The 21,979-nt window shown below is 35.7% G+C and overlaps 1 protein-coding gene across 2 annotated transcripts in view; it reads left to right on the top strand.

Annotated features, from left to right (window-relative positions):
* Positions 1-21,979, top strand: part of INPP4B (inositol polyphosphate-4-phosphatase type II B) — an 877,116-nt gene that overhangs the window by 392,694 nt on the left and 462,443 nt on the right. For both annotated transcript variants that reach the window (XM_037830718.1, XM_037830717.1), the window contains exon 3: positions 8,542-8,608. The gene's annotated coding sequence lies outside the window, so the exon portion shown is untranslated. The remainder of the gene's footprint in view (positions 1-8,541; positions 8,609-21,979) is intronic.

Raw genomic sequence — 21,979 nt, 5'->3', positions numbered from 1 at the left:
CCTTCTTGGGGAGTGTTAACTGGGGTTGTTCTTAGAAAAAGATCCCAATCCTATCTAAACTTTCCAGGACTAAGTCACATGCCTATCAGTTTATATTTGGGTAATTAGATCCACTGACCTATTGTTTTTTTCTGAAGTGTGATTAATAGTTTTATTTCAGAGTCAGCAAGGTTAGTCAGCAAGATTAGTCATCTGGGAGATTTTTAGAAATGCGGAATCCCCTGAGTATAATGAATTAGAATCTGTAGTCCCCAAGTTCTTCTGGTGTGCAACATATTTAAAAACCAATAGCTTCATGTATAGATGTTTACTTTTTCAAGCACTCACTCAAGAAACATTTTAATCTCTTACTATATACAGAAATATGATAAATAGTGTGAAGAATTTTTAAAGAAGGGTAAGTTCATGTAACGACATATAAATTAATGACCATGTAACAAGCCAGCAAAGCACAGATCTTACCGAAATTGTTATTTCAGGTATGCATTTTCAGCTTGTGTGTCGATAAAAGTCTCCACAGAGGATCTGGCACATGTGGGAGCCTTTGCTGGGTTGTAAAGTTCCAAGAGGTAGCAACCTTATGGAAGGTGCCTCTAGACAGAGAAAACACACAAGTCAGAAAACAAGTCTTTTAGGAAATGGCTGAGACATAAAACCTATCTAGAGAAGTAGTAAAGGGAAGACTGGAAGGGGTCAGAATATAAAATGTCCTGAATGGCAGTCTGAGGACTATGTTTATTTTTTATTACATAACCATGGAAGTACCATCCCTAGAGTTTCTCTTTTCTTATAACTTATGCCCCGATGATAGTTTTGCTACTTCTCATCTGAAACTATATTCCTTCTGGATCCCTGTGGCCTATCCTTCCTGAAATTCTTTCTACTTTCCACTATATTCCTCTGGTTGTCCTTTTGAACTATTTCAGAAGCCAATTTTACAAAGCTCTTATTTATTACCACATAGTTCATTTTACCTATATTTAGGCATCTAGTATTGGTATAGACCATGTATGTAATCTGTCTTGAGCCAATTGAGCCTCACAAAGTCTTCAGCTGTACTGGACAGTGATGGAAATGGCCATCTAAGATCTTTGCTCTCTTCTGTGGTTGAAAGTTATTGCTGGGAAGCAGCTGCCCAACCAGGCCTCAGCCCCAAGCAAATTGTGTGACTCTTACAGGCCTGGCCTATGAAGTGCTCTCCTGTGAGCTTTGTTCTCCATCTTCCCTAGTCTCCATGTTGGATGTCCGTATTCAGGGTAAGCAAGTGTCCTGCCTGGAAGAGGGAGGGCTTCTCTTAGCCAGGGTTCCTGAAGGACTTCATAAATGAAACACCCTCCTGTCCTACTGAGCCAAAAAGTGGATTTATATGAGAAAGAAAAAAACATTAAGGGACTTCAGTTAATAACTTAAATAAGCTTAAGTGACTGAGATTTCATTGTTAGCCATTATAAAAGTTAGTTTTTCCATAAATAATACAAGAACCCAATAATGAATGAGTGAATCAAAGAAAAGTATTTCTAGTTAAGATAGATAAAGGTTTTGTCTTCATTTTATATATATTTTTTAGGTGTGGGCAACTCGTGTCTGCGAGTATGAGTCATACAGATCTGTCGGTTTCCAAGAGCAGGGGGAAAAAGAAAATAAAACATACCTGGAAAGGAAATCAGAAGGATAACTAGTGATGGTATACTTTTGCTTCAATCCCACTTAAGACTTTTCCTGATCATTGGTTAAATGGAAACCTTAAATACAAATGAAAAGAGATTGACTGAGAGTTTTATTTTAATTTTACTTCTTCATATGGCTAATTTCCTAAAGGGTCTAATTCTTTATTATAAATCAAGTCATCAAATGTTAAGAGTCTAAATTATCCTTAAAGGAACTGAGGGACCTAGATTTTATAGGCTGAATGACTTGGGTCATATAGAATTTAGTAGCAGAACCAGCACTGGGAATTTATACTGTCAGATTTCCAGATTTGTACAGTTTTCACTATTCCATTTTGGTTAGCTGCTTCAAGAAGAATAAAAAGTTGAAAAGTTTTATTTTGTCAAAACATGATTGTCTGCATTTTATATTGGGCTTCTGATTTCTTTTTGAGCTATGGTCCGGTACAACCTTGTTTTCTTCTGATGAGAGCCAAAGAAGCGATGAGTTTAGGATCTGAAAAAGAAGAAGCAGGGCCTTTGATTTAGCAATTCTTTTCTCTGCTTTGGAGCAACAGGTTACCCAGGGAAATCATAGACTGATACAAAATCAAAGTAACAAGTGTGTGAAGTAGATATGAAAGTCCTTTTAGTTGGGGAACTATGCAATGGTTCTGAGACAGTGGAATTGGGTATCTAAAGCATAAAGAATAACTCAGATTTTGAATATGCATTCTGGGAAAAAAGAAAGTTTCAGGAATAAACGTTTTCACTCCTGTTCCTTACCAACAGTCGAAGCCATCAAAAGTTAGAATGATTTTCTTCCTGAAATAGTGAATTATGGAGCTCACTATCACTAATGGTGACAACTTGGTCAGGATATGGGGTAGAGGTGATTCAAACAGCAGACAGATGACAGGACCAAATGACATTTTTTTCACAATGATATTCACAGTCCCTTTCAGCTGAGGATTCTGAGATGTGCCTGTAAAGTTTGTCATTTCATCCAAGTTACTGTTATACATTGATTGCAGCCTTTTTCTCCTTTTTCTTTATAGATGTATTATTTTTCCTTTATAAGTGATAAATTTATCACTTGAGAAATCCTAAAAGTTGGAAAAAAGTAGAAATTTCAGTGTCATTTCATTGTTTGTCCAATCAAGTTTCTTAGCTGCAAACACAGAATATACTTTAGCTAGTTAAAATAGAAAGGGAATTCATTTAAAAACTTCAGGGTGGGACAATTTATCCATCAGACACAGTGAGTACAGTGCCAAGGGCCCATGATACTTTTAGGGGCCCACAAAAATGTTTCATTTCTTTAAAAATTTGAAGAAAAAACTAGGCTTTAGGTTAAAGACAATGTTTTATGATATAATGTTAATATGTTTGTCCTTATACCAACTCAGCCATAAAATATAATTACACTTACACACACCCATATATGTATATACACACACAGACATAATGGAGGGAGGGGCCCACAAAGGCATAAGTGCCGGGTGAACATTGAAGTATTAATCAGGCTTGGGGGCCACTCACCCAGGGACTCCAGCCACAACTAAATACACATGAGCGCTGCTCCAGGGAAATCCACTCTTACTGTTGCTGGCACAGACACCACCACCCACATTGCTGCCATTGGACCTGATGGTAGAACCGCTGCCTCCAAAGTCACTAAGAGATGGCAGATGTCAGTTTGTAGAATGGATTGCCAGATGAATTCTGTACAATGCATGCTTCTGAGTTGAAGACTTGTACAATGGTATCTTATCAGAAAAGCTTAGGTCGTATGCCTCCACCATAGCTGCGAAGAAGACTGAGAAGTAGATTTCTGATTTCTGTGCTGGTAATGTCTAAAGTTGTAAGGTGGGACATATCGCAAACATAGGGGATATATTCCAAAGATTCTGGATAGCCAAATCTACTGCACATAAACGTCTATTGCCAACATGTTGAGAAATTAGCTTCTAGACTTCTTGATATGTATAGGTTTTCTTTCTAATAATAACACTAAAATAAAAGCTATAGCTGCAATTATTGAATATTTATTATAAGATAGGCACTATGTTAACATTGTGAATTATCTAACTTGATTGTTAATTTAAAATTATCACAACACTTTCAAATAGGCATTATTATTACTATTTTCCCATTTTATAAATGAGAAAACAGGCTTAGAGAAACTAAGCAAGTTGCTCATGGAAATATAATTAAGGAATGCAAACATAGAATTTGACCCTGAATCTTACTTGCTATTCTGCACTGTACTCACATACACAGTACACAATTTTAAATCCAACTTTTTATTTTTAACAGTTTGATGCAAGCCTTTTAAAAGCTGAATTTCAGGGGAATCTCAAAATGGAATCAAGTATGAATTTTTTTTCTTCTTTACCAATATCTTAGATGAAAATTGATCATTGTTCTAATGTGTATTTCCTTTATTATTAATGGGTTGAACATTTTTCCATATGTTTGTTAATGTACTGTTTCTTCATCATGAATTATTCTTTGAATATCTTTCCTTTTGCCGTTTACTAGTTGTATGGAATAGATATTGGTGTATTACATTTATTGCAAATAATTTTATATTTGCTTTACCTTTTTTTCGCATTGTTGTTTATTTTATATGAGTTTTTTATTTTTACGTATTCCAATCTATCAGGCTTTTTCTTTGTGATTTCTTCTAGCACTTATAAGCTTCAAAAGTAGAATTGACCTCTCCAAAAAGGCCTATAAAATATTAAATTTCTCTATTATTTTTATGTTGAGTTTTATTTTATTTACTTCCATAATACATCAGAATTTATATCTATATCAAATGGGACATATTTCATTTTGTTCCAAAAAGCTAGCTTATTTATTAAATAATTCCTTTTTTCTCATTAATTTGAGGGGCTCACTTTATCATACACTGAATTTAGGTTCACTTTCTATATTCATCCATAGCCTTATGTCCATTTGTATTAGTTTCCACTGCAATGAAAATAACTATTAATTTTCTTTTTTCCCTCCCAAGTATTATGAGGGCAGGAATTATACTGTCCTTTTAGTAACTAGCATAGTGCTTCACATAGGTACTAACAGGCATTAGGTATTTGTTGAATGAATGAATGAATAAAATGGAATGTTTCTGGGAGACCCCTATTTTTGCTGTATATCATTTCCTGAGCCAGTTCTTTAAATGCTTTAAATGTTGTATCACAATAATAATATATTTTATTACTAGAGTAAACAATTTCATATAATATCCATATTCAGATTTTCTTTATGGCTTCAAGTCTTTCCTCGAATGAATTTTAGAAAATTTTAACAAGTTTTAAAATTACTCCCATCAGAATTTTGATTGGAATTATGCTAAAAATATAAATTAATTTGGGGATTATTGTTACTTGTTCTATATATACTTTCCCATTCACACATATATTCTAGTTCTTTATTTCTCTTTATATTTTTTGTATTTTTCTTTCCTGAGTTATTCATAAGTACTTTATTGATTTTGTTGCTATTATTGTAGCAATTTGGGATGTTATTATTGCTTTTGGCAATTGCATTTTTTTTTGAAAATTTTACTTTCAATTTATTGCTATTATATGGGAAAGCTGTTTATCCTTGTATCCTGGTACATTCTAAAACTTATATTGTTAATTCTTTTTTTAAAATATTTTTTATTGTGCAATAACATATGCAGAAAAGTGATAAATTTCAAAGTATATTTTAACAAGTATTATAGAGCAAATTTCAAAATATAGTAGGGTTGTTTTATTAATTCTAATAGAAATTTTTGATAGTTTTTCAGTTTACCTGAAGGCTATGTTGAGAATAATTTTATTGCCAACCAAATTCTAACTTGCCTTTACAATAAGGGATGGAAATTAGGAAATAACAGTAAGATTTTAAAAATCTTGTTTTTTTAGGATAGGACTGATTTGTTTACAGACATTTTAGAGATAGTATATTAAAATAGATTTCAGTAACTGCATGCAGATCATCTGTGAGGCAGGCATTTAAATGGTGGGTCTTTTAGGGAGCAAATGTATGAGTTTTTCAGGACCCCATGAGGATCTCCAGGCTATACAATTTCCTGACATGCATGGCTTGCCCTCTCTTATACATCTCTTCTAAACTCCACCCACTCCTGCCCCTGCATGCTATCCTGGCCGTGTTCCTTGACCTGGAGTCATGTGGCCTGTCTGGGGTCATCAAAGATATCTCAAACCAGCTTTCTTTGAAGGGTCAACATGGAAAAGACAAATGGCTCTGCTTTAGCTGTAACCCCATCATACCAGGACTCAGGAGTAGAAGGAAAGGTGGGATAAGTGATGAAAGCCCCATTCTGGGTTACAAATGGAATAGGAATAGGAAACAAGCACTGACCTCTACAGCATAAGGTAGAATCCCAATAGAGGTCACTCCATTTATATATATATATATATTCCACATTTGAATCCCAACCAGTAATGTTCAATTCGGTTTAACATCCAGAATATATTTCAAATAGAATTTTGCATTTTCTACTTAAAGAAAACTTTTGTTTGCTAATTAAAGTAAATAACCTATTAGATCATTTATTCTGACAGCAATGACAAGTGTTAAATGGGGCTTTCTGTTTGCGTTAACTCTGTGGGATGTTTAATTAAGACGACCATACACTTTGTGGGTTTGGGTAAATATTGGTTCTTGCTACATCATGGGGATTGATACATGGTGAATAACACCATAATGGGAACAAAGCAAGTCTGAAAGATTTAGGCTCACATAACAGTTTATATTTCTGCATCGTAGAGTTTGTTTTTGGACTTGCACAAGTATCCAGTTTACATTTGATATACTTCATCACCACTGTGTGAAGTTTTCCCCTTTCTTTGTATGCTATCCTTGTTTTTAAAAATCATTTTCAAGGGCTTATTTGAACATGATGGACCATATGAAACTCTCTGTAAATCCACACTGTATTTGCAGGTAGACTCATTACCTCTGCCAGAAGTAATGACTCTTCAAAATACCAAGCGGTCGTGTGCTGCCTGCTCTGGTGACAAGGCTAGGTCACTGCCATTCACTGTAAGCACAACAGAGCACAGCACTCAGCTTTGGGTGGATTTGAAAAAGAGAAGAGAATGAGTTATGGTTTTGTTGAAATGTTAGAATAAAGCTACTGTCTCAGACACCTAAAGACAATGACCAGATAGACCAAAAAGCTTCATATAGCAAATTTATGACTTTTCTATATAACTGGCATATTACTTTTTTTCTTTTGTGTTTAGAAATCAATAGACGGTTTGTATTTTCTTTAAGAGCAACTGAGTGACTACTAGTCTCATGCCTTTCTCTTATGAAATTTCTTATAGCACTCTGAATCTATCAGATTCAAAAGATGAGAAATTTTAAGAAAATCTTTGATTTAGGTGTTTTGTCTTCCCCAAATTAAATAAGGCCTAGTGTGATTTGAAGCATTATAGTTTTACCTTCCCATGAAAATGGAGAGAGATATATGAGAATGTGAATGAGAAAATCTCATGTCACCGTCACCTCTGTATTAAGGAAGTCACTGGGAGAAAGTCTGTTTTGTTTTGTTTTGTTTTGTTTTTTAACAAAGTGTGGTGGTTAAAGAAAAACTGTAACTCCTAAGAAAAAGAGTTATTACTCTCCTTTTGAAAGATAAAAGGAAATCTTGATAGATGATGATGAATTTATAATTTTGAAAATTATCATCCCTGATAACAAAATAAGAAAGAGAGCCACATAGCATTTTTTTAGACATACTTATTGAGTGATATATAATAGACATGTTTTGACAAACATCGTGGCATAGTGGTAAAATGCCAAGAACTCTGGAACCAGAGCATTGGGTTCAAATTGAAATACTGACTCTTAAACTAGCTGTGGGACTCTGGTTAAGATAACTCACCTTTCTTTGCCAGTTTCTCTATAAGATGTGGTTGACAGTAGTACCTACCTCATAGGGTATTTGTATTGGGGGTCCCCAAGACAATTCTCAGGCTGGATAATTCAATAGAAGGACTCACAAAAACTGTTATACTTGTGGTTATAGTTTTTTACAGAGAAAGGATAGAGATTAAAATCAGCAAAGGGAAAAGGTGTATGGGGCAAAGTCTAGGAGAAATCATTTAGGACCTTCCAGATGTCCCCTCCAGTGGAGTCACACAGGCCTTGCTTAATTCTCCTCGCAATGATGTGTCACAACATGTGCAAAGAGTTGTCAATCAGGCAAGCTCAACTGAGCCTTGCTGTCTAGGGTTTTTATTGCAGGTCAGTCACATAGGCATGCAGGGCTCCTATGATGGACCTGAGCTATTCAAACTCCAGCCCCCACCCCAGAGGGAAAAAAAAAAGTGTTCACCATAAAGCACATTATTAGCATACACTTAACTCAGTCTGGTAGGCATGACATAAGGCCTTAGGCATACAATAATAAGCATTCACCACGAGTACATTGTGGCCCAAACCTCAGGCCTAAGAAACATTCTTATCAGGCAGAATGTTCCAAGAACTCAGAGGTTATTTGCTAGAAGCCTTACAGACAGGCCTTTCTTTGTGCAACCTAGGTCTGCTGAGCTAACCTTTTCCTGCCAGGTGGTGAAAGGAATAAATGGATTAATCCATGTAATTTAGAATAGTGTCTAGCATGTAGTAGCAGGAAATAAGTCTCAGCTATAATTCCTTTTAGCTCTTTGAGCTGAAAGAAGCAGAGAAATGTGGAACACAGAAAAGGAATAGCTATGTTCCATAGATCTTGAGATGATGATAAGTTCTTAAGCATGAACTGATGGACATTACAAGCATACTAAATATTTTAATTAAAGGTTCTTTAGTAAGAGAAGTTCCCAGTGAGACACCAAATCCTAATATTTTGTCCTTTTGTCCTTTACAGCACTCTGAAACCAGCAAAGCAATAATCAAAGAGCAGAGCTGTTTTGAGGAATACAACAAAGAAGCAGGTACAAAAGTTATTCTCAGTAATTAACACATAATACTCACTTAGATCGTCGATTAATTCAAGCTTATCCTCTATTTTTTAAAAAATAGCTTACAGAAATGCCAGTTTGGTGTCTTAAAGTATGTGTGGCTGAGTGTTATAGATGACTAACTATATTCTAAAGAGAAATTAATTTCTAGGTATGCATTAAGCCAATTTTGAGGGTTATTCAGTTAGAACAGGACTAGACAGAAATGTGAAGGGATAAACTAATTAATTATTGTTATTTTAAATAATTCAACAAATATTCATTGAGTCTATTATGTGGCAGTCACTCATCTATGAGGTATTTGATGACTTTACAGAATTGAATAAAACAGGTATAGTCCATTCCTGACCTCATAGTGTTTACAGTCCAGTGGGGGAAACATGAAATAAATAAATAAATATCAATGTATAAGTAAAAGCTGTGAAACATGCTATGAAGAGAAAGAGCAGGGTTTCCTGGCAAAAATAGTTTAGGACAAGGGAGGAATCTACTGTTAATTGGGTAAATAGAGGGTCTTTCTCTGGAAGATGACATTGAAACTAAGACTTGAAGTGTGAGGAAAAGAGTCAGGCGGATGGAATACACAGGCAGCACTGAATACAGAAGGGAACTGAGTAAAGGATAGTGTGGCTGTAGCAAAGTCACAGAAGTAGAAAGTGATATAAGATGAAGTGGGATGAATATGGCATAATGACAAGTAGGGGTACTGGCCCAGTTCCACAGGGCTTTACTGTCCATGGTCAGGTGCCTTCAGAGCACCTCCACTTGACCTCTTTTTGCCCATGGCATTTCTGTGTGATATATGCTTTTCCTCCTGATCCCCCAGATACAAATGCTTTCAAATCTTATCGCCAACTCCCTGTCATCTCCTGCAAAGTATAACATGAATGGCTTATAATTGGGCAGAGAAGTACTCAGTGTGTCCATTCCTCAAACAATAATTCCATGATACATTCTGCATGAAATAGATCGGGACAAAGAAAGTTAGAAAAATTCTGACTACTGTAATACTCTCAGGAGCTTTAAGTGCACATTAACATATTAAAGGTTCTTAGAAGTTCTACAGTTTATATATATATATATATATATGCATATTCATATTTTTAGATATGTGTATATATGTGTGTTTGTATAATTTATTTTTCCCCAAAATGATTTCCCCAGATTACACTGGGAAATGTTTTAATGAATTATCTCTTGGGAATATGCATTTTAAGAGATTCTTTTGACTTCTGAAGCTGATATGCTTTTATGTTACCTAATCTGTTTTACAGGTATGCACAATTAAATGACAATAGAGAATTTTCTAGAATGAGGATAATGCAAGCCAAAAAAAAAAAAAAAAATTCTGTTTACTTCAGTGGTTTAGCTTTTTCAGGCAGAAGAGTTTTCGTGACCTGAGCTATATGGTTATTTGCTTTAAATACTGATTATATTTTGCATGTGAAAATACAGCCTTCGATGTCAAAAAGGAGCAATGGAGTAAGAGCTTACTAAATAATTTTCAGTAGCATCATTAGTAAGTTTGTTCTCTTAAGTCAAATAGACAGAGGAAAACCAGAGAAAGTATTGCCTGTATCTCAGTCGTTCTCACTCATATTCCTATTCATTGAAAATGCTTATTTTTTCTGTTTGTTAAGATTCTTATAATTTAGGCTCCTACAAAAATTCTTAAAGTAAGGCAAATGGCTTGGGGTAAATCATCTAAAGGATGATTTGATCTTACATAAAATGTGGCGATTTTACATTCACAGCTGTAAAATCTTAAGGACCCAGAGTTAGCCTATACTTTTTCCAGAAGAGGGATTTTCAACATCTGTGTTGGAAAGAGCATTGACTCTATTAGATCAATTCAGCATCTTTCACTGAAGTTGGGAAGATACTGTGAAAAGTTCTCCAGGGTTTCATAACTTAAAAAGAAAATGCCTTGTTTCATTCCCAGAAAGACAGAGACAGCTGCCCTTAAATTACAACTTGGCTATTTGTTTTCTACAAGAGATGTGTCTCAAATATGGAAACTAATTAGAAATCTTAATTGAAAATGCTTAAAAACAACTAAGAGAAAGAAAGAGAAAAGGTCAACATGGCAGCATAAAAGTAGGGAGAAAAACAGAAATGGTAATATTTCATTCAGATTGAATAATTGCCTATCTCAAAATGAGCTGCCCTCTGGGAAACAGGATATCTGGCACAATATTGAACTTTACTGTTTCCTTTTTCAAGAAATATTTCCCAACCGAATGAAGTCTTTTAATCTCTCTACAAATGCTAATTTTCTGAGATAATATTTTGCTCAGTGTAAAAATAATTTTTAGTGTTTTCAAATCCCCCTGAGTTAAATCCCAGTTCCCTAACTGGTTTCCTGTGTGATCCTGGACATGTTTTCTAACTATTCTCAATCTTAGTTTACCCATCTCTAAAATGGCATTTTTAAATCACATCTAACAACATGGTTTCTATCTTGTTTCTCTCTTGACTTAAGTTTTCAGTTGCAGATCTTAACATATGAGTTCTAGAAAGGAAGGAAAGAAGAGAGGAAAGAAGTCTGGGAGAAAGGAAGTAAAAAGGAAAGAAGCTTCAATTAGAGAATATACATTATAATAACTAGCACAGAATGCTGCAAATACTAAATATTCAGAATGTGCTTATTGATTCTGAACACGTGAGGTCAACATTCAAAGGCATATTCATTAATCCTTTTATTCAAGCTGTTTATTTTTCTTATGAATATTCTGGATTCTGCTATTGAGACTGTAAAACCCAATTAGAGGCACAGTGGCATATTATTTCTGAACTCCTCAAAGCATTTTGCATGCTGCTAGGCATGAAAGATGCTCAATTAATATTTGATTAATTGAGTGAAGCTATCAGCTAACAGTTCCAAGAAGTAGCTAGCACAAATTGTCCTATTCCCTGGTTTACAAACACCATATCCAACTGCCAAACACACACCTACCTCCTGCTGGTTCTCCATGCACTCTGCTCCCATCTCATTGGCCATTTTGCTGTTATTTATGCATATCCCATATTCTTAGTTTTTCATCCTTGCTTGCATTGTTCCCTCCATTTGGAACATTTCTTCCCTATTTCCTTTCTCTCATTCTCCCAACCTCCTTCATTTCCTTCTCACTCTTCTCTTCTTCTCCCTTCTTTTGTCTATCCTCACATTTTTGATACATAAATCTACTAAAGACAGAGCAAATATTATCTTCTCCATGAAGTGGTCCCAGATATCTCCAGAGATAATTACCTTTCCACCCTTGATTATTTTTGTTTGTTTTCAGGCACTGTCCCTTGCCCACCATTGGTAGCAAGTGAGCCTGACAAAGAGCCAGTGGGAGTCCAACCACACACTATGTTTATGGCTCTTTCCTACTTTTCTGTACTCCATCTTGTTACCCTTCACTAAAATCCCACAAAGGGGATAAAGGAAGTAGATCTCTGGTGTATTGCTGCTTGCTTCCACACTGGTATCTGCTTTAATGGTGGAATGGATTCAGGCCAGGAGCACCAGGTGCATTTTCCACATCAATTGTTTGAGCCAGGTTGGCATTTTGGATGGGTCTTTAGTTCTTACTTCTGTGTCCTTCAAAGTCAGGAGCTTGACATTGTAACCCAGGGATTTAGGTGCCCTGATTGCCAGAGTACCCACCTGATTCCTTTCTCTGTGGACCGACTTTACTTTGCATATCCCTTTATGATTCGTGACTTGTATACTCATGATGCTGAGAACTGCCCCTCCACAGAAGCCCATTCTACTACCCCTCCATCTCCTATCCCAGACCCGAAGGAGCCCTTATATATTGATACTTGTTCAGATCAAATTTGAGTTTTTTCATTACTTGCTAAAGCAATATTTCTATCTCAATTTGTCCTTTTAACTCCCTTATCTAACAAATTTCTATTTGCTTCCTTTCATGTGCCATATTCTTATTGATTATAATCATTTTGCTTATTATTGAATCATTCCAACTGTACCTCTCTTAATACATTTCCCACTTGTTTCAACATGTTAATAATAGTAAATATAGTTAAAATTAATAATACCAGTAATATTCATTGACCTCTTACTGTATTTTCTAAAATCATTTTTTGTTTGCTCCTTTATTCCCTGTTTAAAAATTTATATACAGTAAAATTCACACATTTTGGTGTATAGTCCTGTGAGTTTTGACAAATGCATATAGTCATGTAACTACCACCACGATCAAGAAACAGAAGAGTTACATCACCCCCGAAACTCCCCTCTTATTCCTCCTTTATGGTCACCTTCTTGGCCACCTCCAACCCGTTGCCTTAGCATATAAATTATAGAATCAGCTTCTTGTTGATACCTACAAAAAAGTCCTGCTTAGATTTTCATTGGGATTTTATTGAATCTGTAGAACAGTTTGGGGAGAACTGATGTCTTAACAATAATGAATCTTCCTGTTCATAAACATAGTATATCTCTCTATTTAGTTAGCTCTTATTTGATTCTTTTCACCAGTGTTTTGTAGATTATAATATACAGATCCTGTACATATTTTGTTTGATTTGTTCCTAAGAATTTTATTCCTTTTGGTGCTATAATAAATGGCACATTGGAAATATTTTCCATTTCCCATTTTTCATTGCTAGTTTATAGACATACAATTGATTTGTTTTTTTCCTTTGGTATTTCCTCTTTTTTTTAAGAGAAGTTGGAGGTTTACAGAAAAATCATGTGTAAAATACAAAGTTCCCATATACCATTGTATTATTAACACCTTGAATTAGTGTGGTACATTTGTCACAATTGATGAGAAAACATTTTTATAATTGTACTATTACCTATAGAACATGGCTTACATTAGGGTTCATTGTGTTATATAGTCCTATGTTGTTTTTTTGTTTTTGTTTTTTTTAATTTTTATTCTAGCAACATATATATAACCTAAAATTTCCCCTTTTAACCACATTCAAATATATAATTCAATGCTGTTAATTCATACTGTTGTGCTGCCAATTCTCCATCTATTACAAAACTTTTCCATTGCTTCAAATAGAAACTCTGTAAAATGTAAGCATTAACTCACCATTCCCTATCCCCACCCCCAACCCATGGTAAAACCTATATTCTAGTGTCTGACTCTGTGAATTTGCTTATTGTAGTTATTTCATATCAGTGAGATCATACCATATTTATCCTTTTGTGTCTAGCTTATTTCACTTAATATGATTTCTTCAAAGTTCATACATGTTATCACATGTATCAGAACTTCATTCCTTTTTACAGCTGAATAATATTCCATTTTATGTATAGACTCCATTTTATTTATCCATTCATTGGTTGATGGACACACTTGATTGCCTCCATCTTTTGGTAATTGTGAATAATGCTGCTAGGAACATCAGTGTGCAAATATCTGTTTGAGCCCCTGCTTTCAATTCTTTTGGCTATATACACAACTGATTTTTGTATATTGACCTTGTATTGTGCAACTTTGAGAAACTCACTTATTATTTGTAGCTTTTTTGGTAGATATTTTTGGGAATTTTCTGTGTAGAAAAAAATAGAGACCGCTTTATACCTTTATTTTCAATGAGCATCCTTTACTTATTGCCAATCTTAGGGAAAAAAAAGGCACTGAGTATTTTATCATTCAGTATTCTAGTAAATGTAGGAATTTGGTAGATGCCCAATATAAGTTTAAGGGACTTCCCTTCTCTGGGTAAATTGCCAAGAGTTTTAAAATTTCAAGGGTAAGAGTTTTTATTTTATGGTTATTGAATATTTTCAAATGCTTTATCTGTATCTATTGGGATAATAATAATCATATGTTCTCTTTTAGTTTGTTGATATATTGAATTATATTGATTTTTGAATGTTGAGGGAACTTTGCATTCCTGGGATAAACTCCGTGATGTATTTCCTTTTCATATACTGTTTGGTTAGATTTTCTAATGGCTGATGTTTAGTTTATGATTTTTTTTTTTTTTTTTTTTTTTTTTGCATCTAAGTTCATCAGGGACATAGTTCTTTTTCCTTTTTTTTCCTTAATGTACCCCTGGTTTTGGAATCAGGATAATGCTGTCCTTGTAAAATGTGTGGGAAATTTTCACTCTTCTAGTTTTTGGAAAAGTTTGTGTGGATTTATTTATTCTTCAAATTTTTGGTACCCATCTAGGCCTGGCATTTACTTTGTGGCTCTTAACAGATAATTAAATTTCCCTTGGTCAGTTTGGCTAGAAGTTTATGAATTTTATTGATCTTCTCATAGAATCAACTTTTGGTTTCATTGATTCTTCTCAGTTTTTAATATTTTCCATTGAATTGATATCTGCTTTTATATTTGTCAGTACCTTCCTTCTACAAGCTTTGAGTTTAATGCACACTTTCTATTTTCCTAATATGGAGGCAAAATAGAGGCTGAGATCTCTTATCTAAGCGACTTTTCTTCTTTTTTAATAGAAGTGCTCTAAATTTCCCTTTTAAGCACTATTTTAGCTACATTTTTAATGTAGCTAAAGTAGCCACAAATTTTAATGTGTTGTGTTTTTGTTTTCATAAGTCAAATTACTTTCTAGTTACCTTTGTGTGTTGCCTAATTTCCAAATAATTGTATTTTTCAAATATTTTCTGTTTTTGAATTCTAGTTTGACACCGTTACGGTCTGAGAATATATTTTGTATGATTTCCTTTCTCTTAAATTTGTCAAGGTGTGTTTTATTGTCCCTGATGAAAAATGGGACCTTCCACAAGAAAAACAGGGAGAGAGAAAAAAATTCATTCCAATATGGTATATTTCTCCAAGTTTTAATGCCTTTCCACAATTTTCCTGCTTTTATTTGTTTTTAGACTACTTAGGTAGCTCACTTTTTGTGTTTACCCCTATTCAGCAGGAGATATAGGCTTTAGTGACCTTGGCCCATCTTGTCTAGAAATGGAACATCTAAAATCTTCTCCTATATTAATTTATTTAATGCTCTCCACAATCTGTTAAATAGTTACTACCATTTTCCAAATTTATACATGAGGAAATTAAGAGATAATGTGGGTAAGTAAATTGCCAAAGATCCCAGAATAAGCAGCAGAGTCTAAGGATAAACCCAGATAGTGTGGACTTACCATCTATCTCTTAACTACCTTGCTACACAAACTGTCCCATTCTAAATTACTGTAGTGATAGGCACCATGTGAGACAGTTTCAGACATGCACACTGGACTAACAGTGTCAAAGAGTAAAAGATAGACCAACAGAACAGCAACAAGAGATAAACAAAGGCAAGTTTCTTAACTTGCCAGACAAGGGAACAAACACTGGTGAAGAAATTCTCAGAGTAGTTCACTAAGAAGAAAAGAGTCAAAGTTTTTTAAGTGTTAAAAAGGAAGGGTGGAAGACTTCTGGGAAGATGGTGGAAGAAGGATAGGCAGAGCTCAGTCCTTCATCAAAAGCAACTAGCAAACAAACAGGATTTATCCAAAGCAGCATTTCTGGGGCTCAGGAGCCTAGAGAAGGACCACTGTAACATATGAGGAGAGGTAAGTCAAAAAAGCAGAGAAGTGTGACTGAGAAATTATGGTGAGTGAGTTCAACCATGGCACCTGGTACCCATCCTCCTGCCTGAACCTGGTAGCTATGGGATGGCTTGATTCTCACCAGATGGTGAGATGTTGCACAGTCCTGCTCCAACTGAGGGCCAGTGAGGTTAGCCCTCTTGGTTCTTTAGCTTAGAGCCTTTCCATGTGGCACTTATGGAGTCCATGGTTCCATTGTTTCCACAAACTCAGAGACTGTGGCAAGAGATTGATCTGCACCAGGGGACCCAGCACCCATTCCCCACCCCTGAGGCTGGCAGAACTGGGTTTATCTGGGTCTCTTCCAGCTGACTGCAGCATGCTGAGAAAGACAGGGAGGCCCTCCCCTTTGGGAAAAGGGGGGTACATGACACAGTCCTGTTCCACCTGCTGGCTGGAGAGGGTGACCCTCTGGATCTCACTTCTTTGAACCTGTCTCCACAGGAGCCCAGGATGCTCACTCCCCCACTATTTCCACAAACAGAGCAGCTGCAGTGAGTAACTGAGCTCCACTGCAGCCCAGGAACCCTTTCCCCACACCTGAGGCCAACAGACCCTAAAGCACCTGGGTCTTGTCCAGTGGGCTGCAGCAGTCTGGGAGAGACATGGAGGTCCCCTGTCTCAACTCTTAGCCAGTGAAATAGGACAGTGGGGGTCCACAGTCTTGGTCCTTTCTGGGCAGGTGCCTCCAGCACCATGGGACCTTTATCCCCACTCACTTAGAAACAGAGGGGTCAGAGGGATAAAAATAAATAAATAAATAAATAAATAAATAAATAAATAAATAACTTATCTTTTAGGACTGCAGGGAATAGGTCACTGAAGAGCACCGTCTACTGGGATGGCTGAGAAAATGCAGTCTGAGAAGCTACTTTCCTGACTCTTTCTCTAGGGTCCTTTGGTATGGGTCTACACCCCCTGCATGGGATGGTTGCCCTGATTTGGCTGTGAAATACTGGCAAACCTAGTGACAAAGGAAACCTTCAACATGGTTTGAATCTTAGATGAGAGGGAAACCAACTTCCAAAGTAGTCTTATCAAGACAATCAGATTCCCAGAAACAAGCAAAAAATTACAAAGCACATTAAGAAAGAAGAAGATATGGTCAAACTAAATGATCAAGTTAAAAAGTCTGAGGAAATACAGAATTTGGAACAACTAATAAAAGATGGTTGTGCTGGTTTGGATGTATTGTGTCCCCCAAAAGCCATGTTCTTTGATACAGTCTTATGAGGGCAGACATATTAGTGTTGATTAAGTTAGAACGTTTGGATTAGGTTGTTTCCATGGAGATGAGCCCACCCAACTGTGGGTGATAACTCTGATTGGATGATTTCCATGGAGGTGTGGCCCTGCCCATTCACCGTGGGCCTTGATTAGTTTACTAGAGCACTGTATAAGCTCAGACAGAAGGTGTGAGCTTGCTACAGCCAAGAGGACACTTTGAAGAATGCACAGGAGCTGAGAGAGGAACTGCAATTTACAGAGACATTTTGGAGATGGCCTTTGAAAGCAGAACTTTTACTCTGGAGAAGCTAAGAGAGGACAAACGCCCCAACTGAGAGTGACATTTTGGAGAGAAGCTGAAGCCTAGAGAGAAACATCCTGGGAGAAAGCCATTTTGAAACCAGAACTTGGAGCAGATGCCAGCCACGTGTCTTCCCAGCTAACAGAGGTTTTCCAGACACCATTGGCCATCCTCCAGTGAAGGTACCCGATTGTTGATGTGTTACCTTGGTTACTTTATGGTCTTAAGACTGTAACTGTGTAACCAAATAAACCCCCTTTTATGAAAGCCAATCTATTTCTGGTGTAACCAAAGTCAAATATGCAAAAGAACAAATGGAAAAATTTGAACTGGATCTCAGGGAAATAATTGACAATATGAAGCACACAAATATATGCATTATAGGTGTCCCAGAAGGAGAAGAGAAGGGTAAAGGGCCAGGAAGAATATTTGAGGACATGTGGCTGAAAATTTCCCAACTCTTATAAAAGACGTAAATATGCAAATCCAAGAAGTCCAATGTACTCCAAGTAGAATAAATCTGAATAGACCCACTCCAAGACACATAGTCATCCCAGTGTCAAATGCCAGAGAGAAGGAGTGAATCCTGAAAGCAGCAAGAGAAAAGCTATTCACCACATACAAGGGAAGCCACATAAGGCTCATGCTGACTTGTTATCAAACACCATGGAGACAAGAAGGCAGTGGTGTGATATATTTAAGATGTTGAAAGAGAAGAATTGCCAGCCAAGAATTTTTTATCCAGAAATGCTATCCTTCAAAAGTGAGGGAGAATTTAAAATATTCACAGATGAACAATAGCTGAGGGAGTTCATTAACAAGAGAGCTGTCCTGCAAGAAATACTAAAGGGAGTTCTACCTGCTGGAAAAAAAAAAAAAAAAGAAAGACAGGAGAGAAAGAGGACAGAGAGTATATATGTGATAACTATCAGTAAGAGTAACTGAAAGGATAAAAAGAGAGACAATAATAGATCTGACAAATAAAAGCTGAAGGATAAAGTGGTTGAATCAAGGGCAGCTTTTATAGTAATGACATTGAAGGTTAATGGATTAGACTCTCCAATCAAAAGTCACAGATGGGCAAAATGGATAAAAAAAAATGATCCAACTATATGCTGTTTGCAAGAGGCTCATTTTAGACCAAAGATACAAATAGGATGAACGTGAAAGGATAGAAAAAGATATACCATGTAAGCAATAGTCAAAGAAAAAAAAAAGCTGCAGTAGCTATACTAATATAAGGCAAAATACACTTTAAATGCAAAAATATTATGAGACAAAGAAGGACACTATATATTAATAAAAGGGGCAGTTCACCATGAAAGAATAACAGTCATATATATTTATGCACCTAATCAAGGTACCCTAAAGTACATGAGGCAAACACTTGCAAAACTGAAGGAAGTAATAGACATCTTTATAATAATAGTGGGAGACTTCAACATGCCACTGTCTCCAATAAATAGAATGTCTAAACACAGGATCAGTAAGGACCCGGAGAACTTGAATAATATGACAAATGAACTAGATCTAACAGACATACATAGAACATTACACCCCAAAGCAGCAGGATATACATTCTTCTCAAGTGCTCATGGAACATTCTTCAGGGTAGATAATATGCAGTTGCACAAAACAGTTCTTAATGAATTTAAAAGGACCGAAATTATACAGAACACTTTCTCTGCTCATAATGGAATGAAGGTGGAAATCAATAGCAACTAAAGAACAGGAAATTTCACAAATATATGGAGGGTAAACAACATTCACTTATATCATCAATGGGTCAAAGAAGAAATTGCGAGAGAAATCAGTAAATATCTCTAGAAAATGAAAATGAGAACACAACATTTCAAAACCTATGGGATGCAGCAAAGGCAGTGCTGAGAGGGAAATTTATACCCCTAGATGCCTACAATAAAAAGAAGGAGAACTAAAACCAAAGACCTACCTGGACAACTGGAGAACCTAGAGAAAGAACAGCAAACAAATCACAAATCATGCAGAAGGAAAGAAATAACAAAGATTAGAGTGGAGATGAATGAAATTGAGAACAAAATAGCAAATAGAGGGAGTCAATAAAATCAAAAGTTAGTTCTTTGAGAAGATTAATAAAATTGACAAACCCTTAGCTAGACTGACTAAGAATAAGAGAGAGAAGATGCAAATTATCACAATCAGAAATGAGAGTGGTTTCATTACCTCAGACCCTGAAGAAATAGAATGATCATAAGGGAATGCTATGAGCAACTGTATGCCAATAAACTAGACAGCTTAGATGAAATGGACAATTTCCTAGAAACACACAAATAACCTGCAGTGACTCAAGAAAGACCTCAACAAACCAATCACACAAGATTGAATCAGTCATCAAAAATCTTCCCACAAAGAAAAGCCCAGGTCCAGATGCTTCAAAGCTGAATTTTACTGTTAGCTTTTTTGATTGGGAAGAGAAGAGACCAAAACGGGATCAGTGAAAGTTTTATTTATTTGCAGGTGGGCTGAAGCCAAAAAATGGCAACATCCCTGAGCAAAGGCATGAGTACAATTCTATAACTTTTGGGAGGGGGGTTGGGGTAAGATAGGGAATTAAGGAGTTTGTGTCAGGGGATAGGTTTGCTTAGGGTGGGTAAGATAAGGAGTTGACATCAGGGGATTGGTTTGTTCAGGGTAGGATAAGGAGTTGTCAGGGAAGTTATTATGTTATGGAAAATTTTTGTTTTTGTTCTTGCTCAAACTGCCATTTTAGCTAAGAGTGGGTTTTATGTAAACAGTCACATCCATTGTGGGTGCTGAGAGCTTCCTGGAATATTTGCTAAGGTGGGTTTTGTGTGTGTTGGGTGTGGGGAGTTCTGCCTAACATTTACCAAGCATTCCAAGAAGAATTGTAACAATCCTGCTCAAACTCTTCCAAAAAAATTGAAGAGGAGAGAAGACTAACTCATTCTATGGAGCCAACATCACCCTAATACTAAAGTTTGCTAAAGATACTACAAGAAAAGAAAACTACAGACCAATTTCTCTAATGAATATAGATGCAAAAATCTTTAACAGATGATGCTGTGAGCCACTGATTATATACTTCAGATGCTTTGTATGGTGTATAAATATATCTCCATAAAAATGGATTAAAAAAAATAAGAAAAATAGCAAATTAAAAAAAATCCCCTCAACACAATACTTGCAAACTGAATCCAACAGCACACTAAAAGAATTATACACCATGACAAAGCTGGTTTTATTCTAGGTGTGGAAGGGTGGTTCATCACAAGAAAATCAATTAATATAATATACCACATCAACAAATCGAAAGGGAAAAACCACATGATCATCTCAATTGATGCAGAAAAGGCATCTGATAAAATCCAGCATCCTTTCTTGATAAAACATTTTGATTTGAAGGAAACTTTCTCAACATGATAAAGGGCATATATGAAAAGTCCACAGCTAACATCTTATACAATGGCAAGAGATTGAAAGCTTTCCCTCTTAGATCAGGAACAAGACAAGGATGGCCACTATCACCACTGTTATTAAGATTGTGTTAGAATTTCTAGCTAGAGAAATTAAGCAAGAAAAAGAAATAAAAGACATCCAAATTGGAAAAGAAGAATTAAAACTTTCGCTCTTTGCAGATGACGTGATTCTATATTTAGAAAATCCTGAAAAAACTATGACAGAACTACTTGAGCTAATGAATGAGTTCAGCAAAGTGGCAGGGGACAGGATCAGTGCACAAAAATCCATAGGGTTTCTATACACTAGTAAAAATCTATCCAAGGAGGTAATCAAGAAAAAAATGTCATTTACAATAGCAACTGAAAGAATCAAATAACTAGGAATAAAAGTAACTAAGGATGTAAAGGATTGTACACAGAAAAATACAAAACATTGATAAAAGAAATCAAAGAAGACCTAAATAAATGAAAGGATATTCTGTGTTCATGGATTGGAAAACTAAATATTGTGTAAGATAAAAATCCTACCCAAAGTGATTTACAAATTCAATGCAATCCTAATCAAAAGTCCAACAGCCTACTTTACAGAAATGGAAAAGCTAATTATCAAATTTATTTGGAAGGGTAAAGGGCCTTAAATAGCCAAAAAATATCTTGAGAAAGAAGAATGAAGTGGGACTTCCTAACTTTAAAACATGATATAAAGCTACAGTGGTCAAAAAGCATGGTACTAGCATAAAGATAGATATATTGATCAATGGAATTGCATGGAGGGTTCAGAAATAGACCCTCAGATCTACAGTCTTTTGATTTTTGAC

This window comes from Choloepus didactylus, chromosome 3 (genome assembly GCF_015220235.1).
Source record: "Choloepus didactylus isolate mChoDid1 chromosome 3, mChoDid1.pri, whole genome shotgun sequence".
Classification (NCBI taxonomy): domain Eukaryota; kingdom Metazoa; phylum Chordata; class Mammalia; order Pilosa; family Megalonychidae; genus Choloepus; species Choloepus didactylus.
Note: the sequence above shows the minus strand (reverse complement) of the source record. Positions and strands in the feature narration are given on the sequence as shown.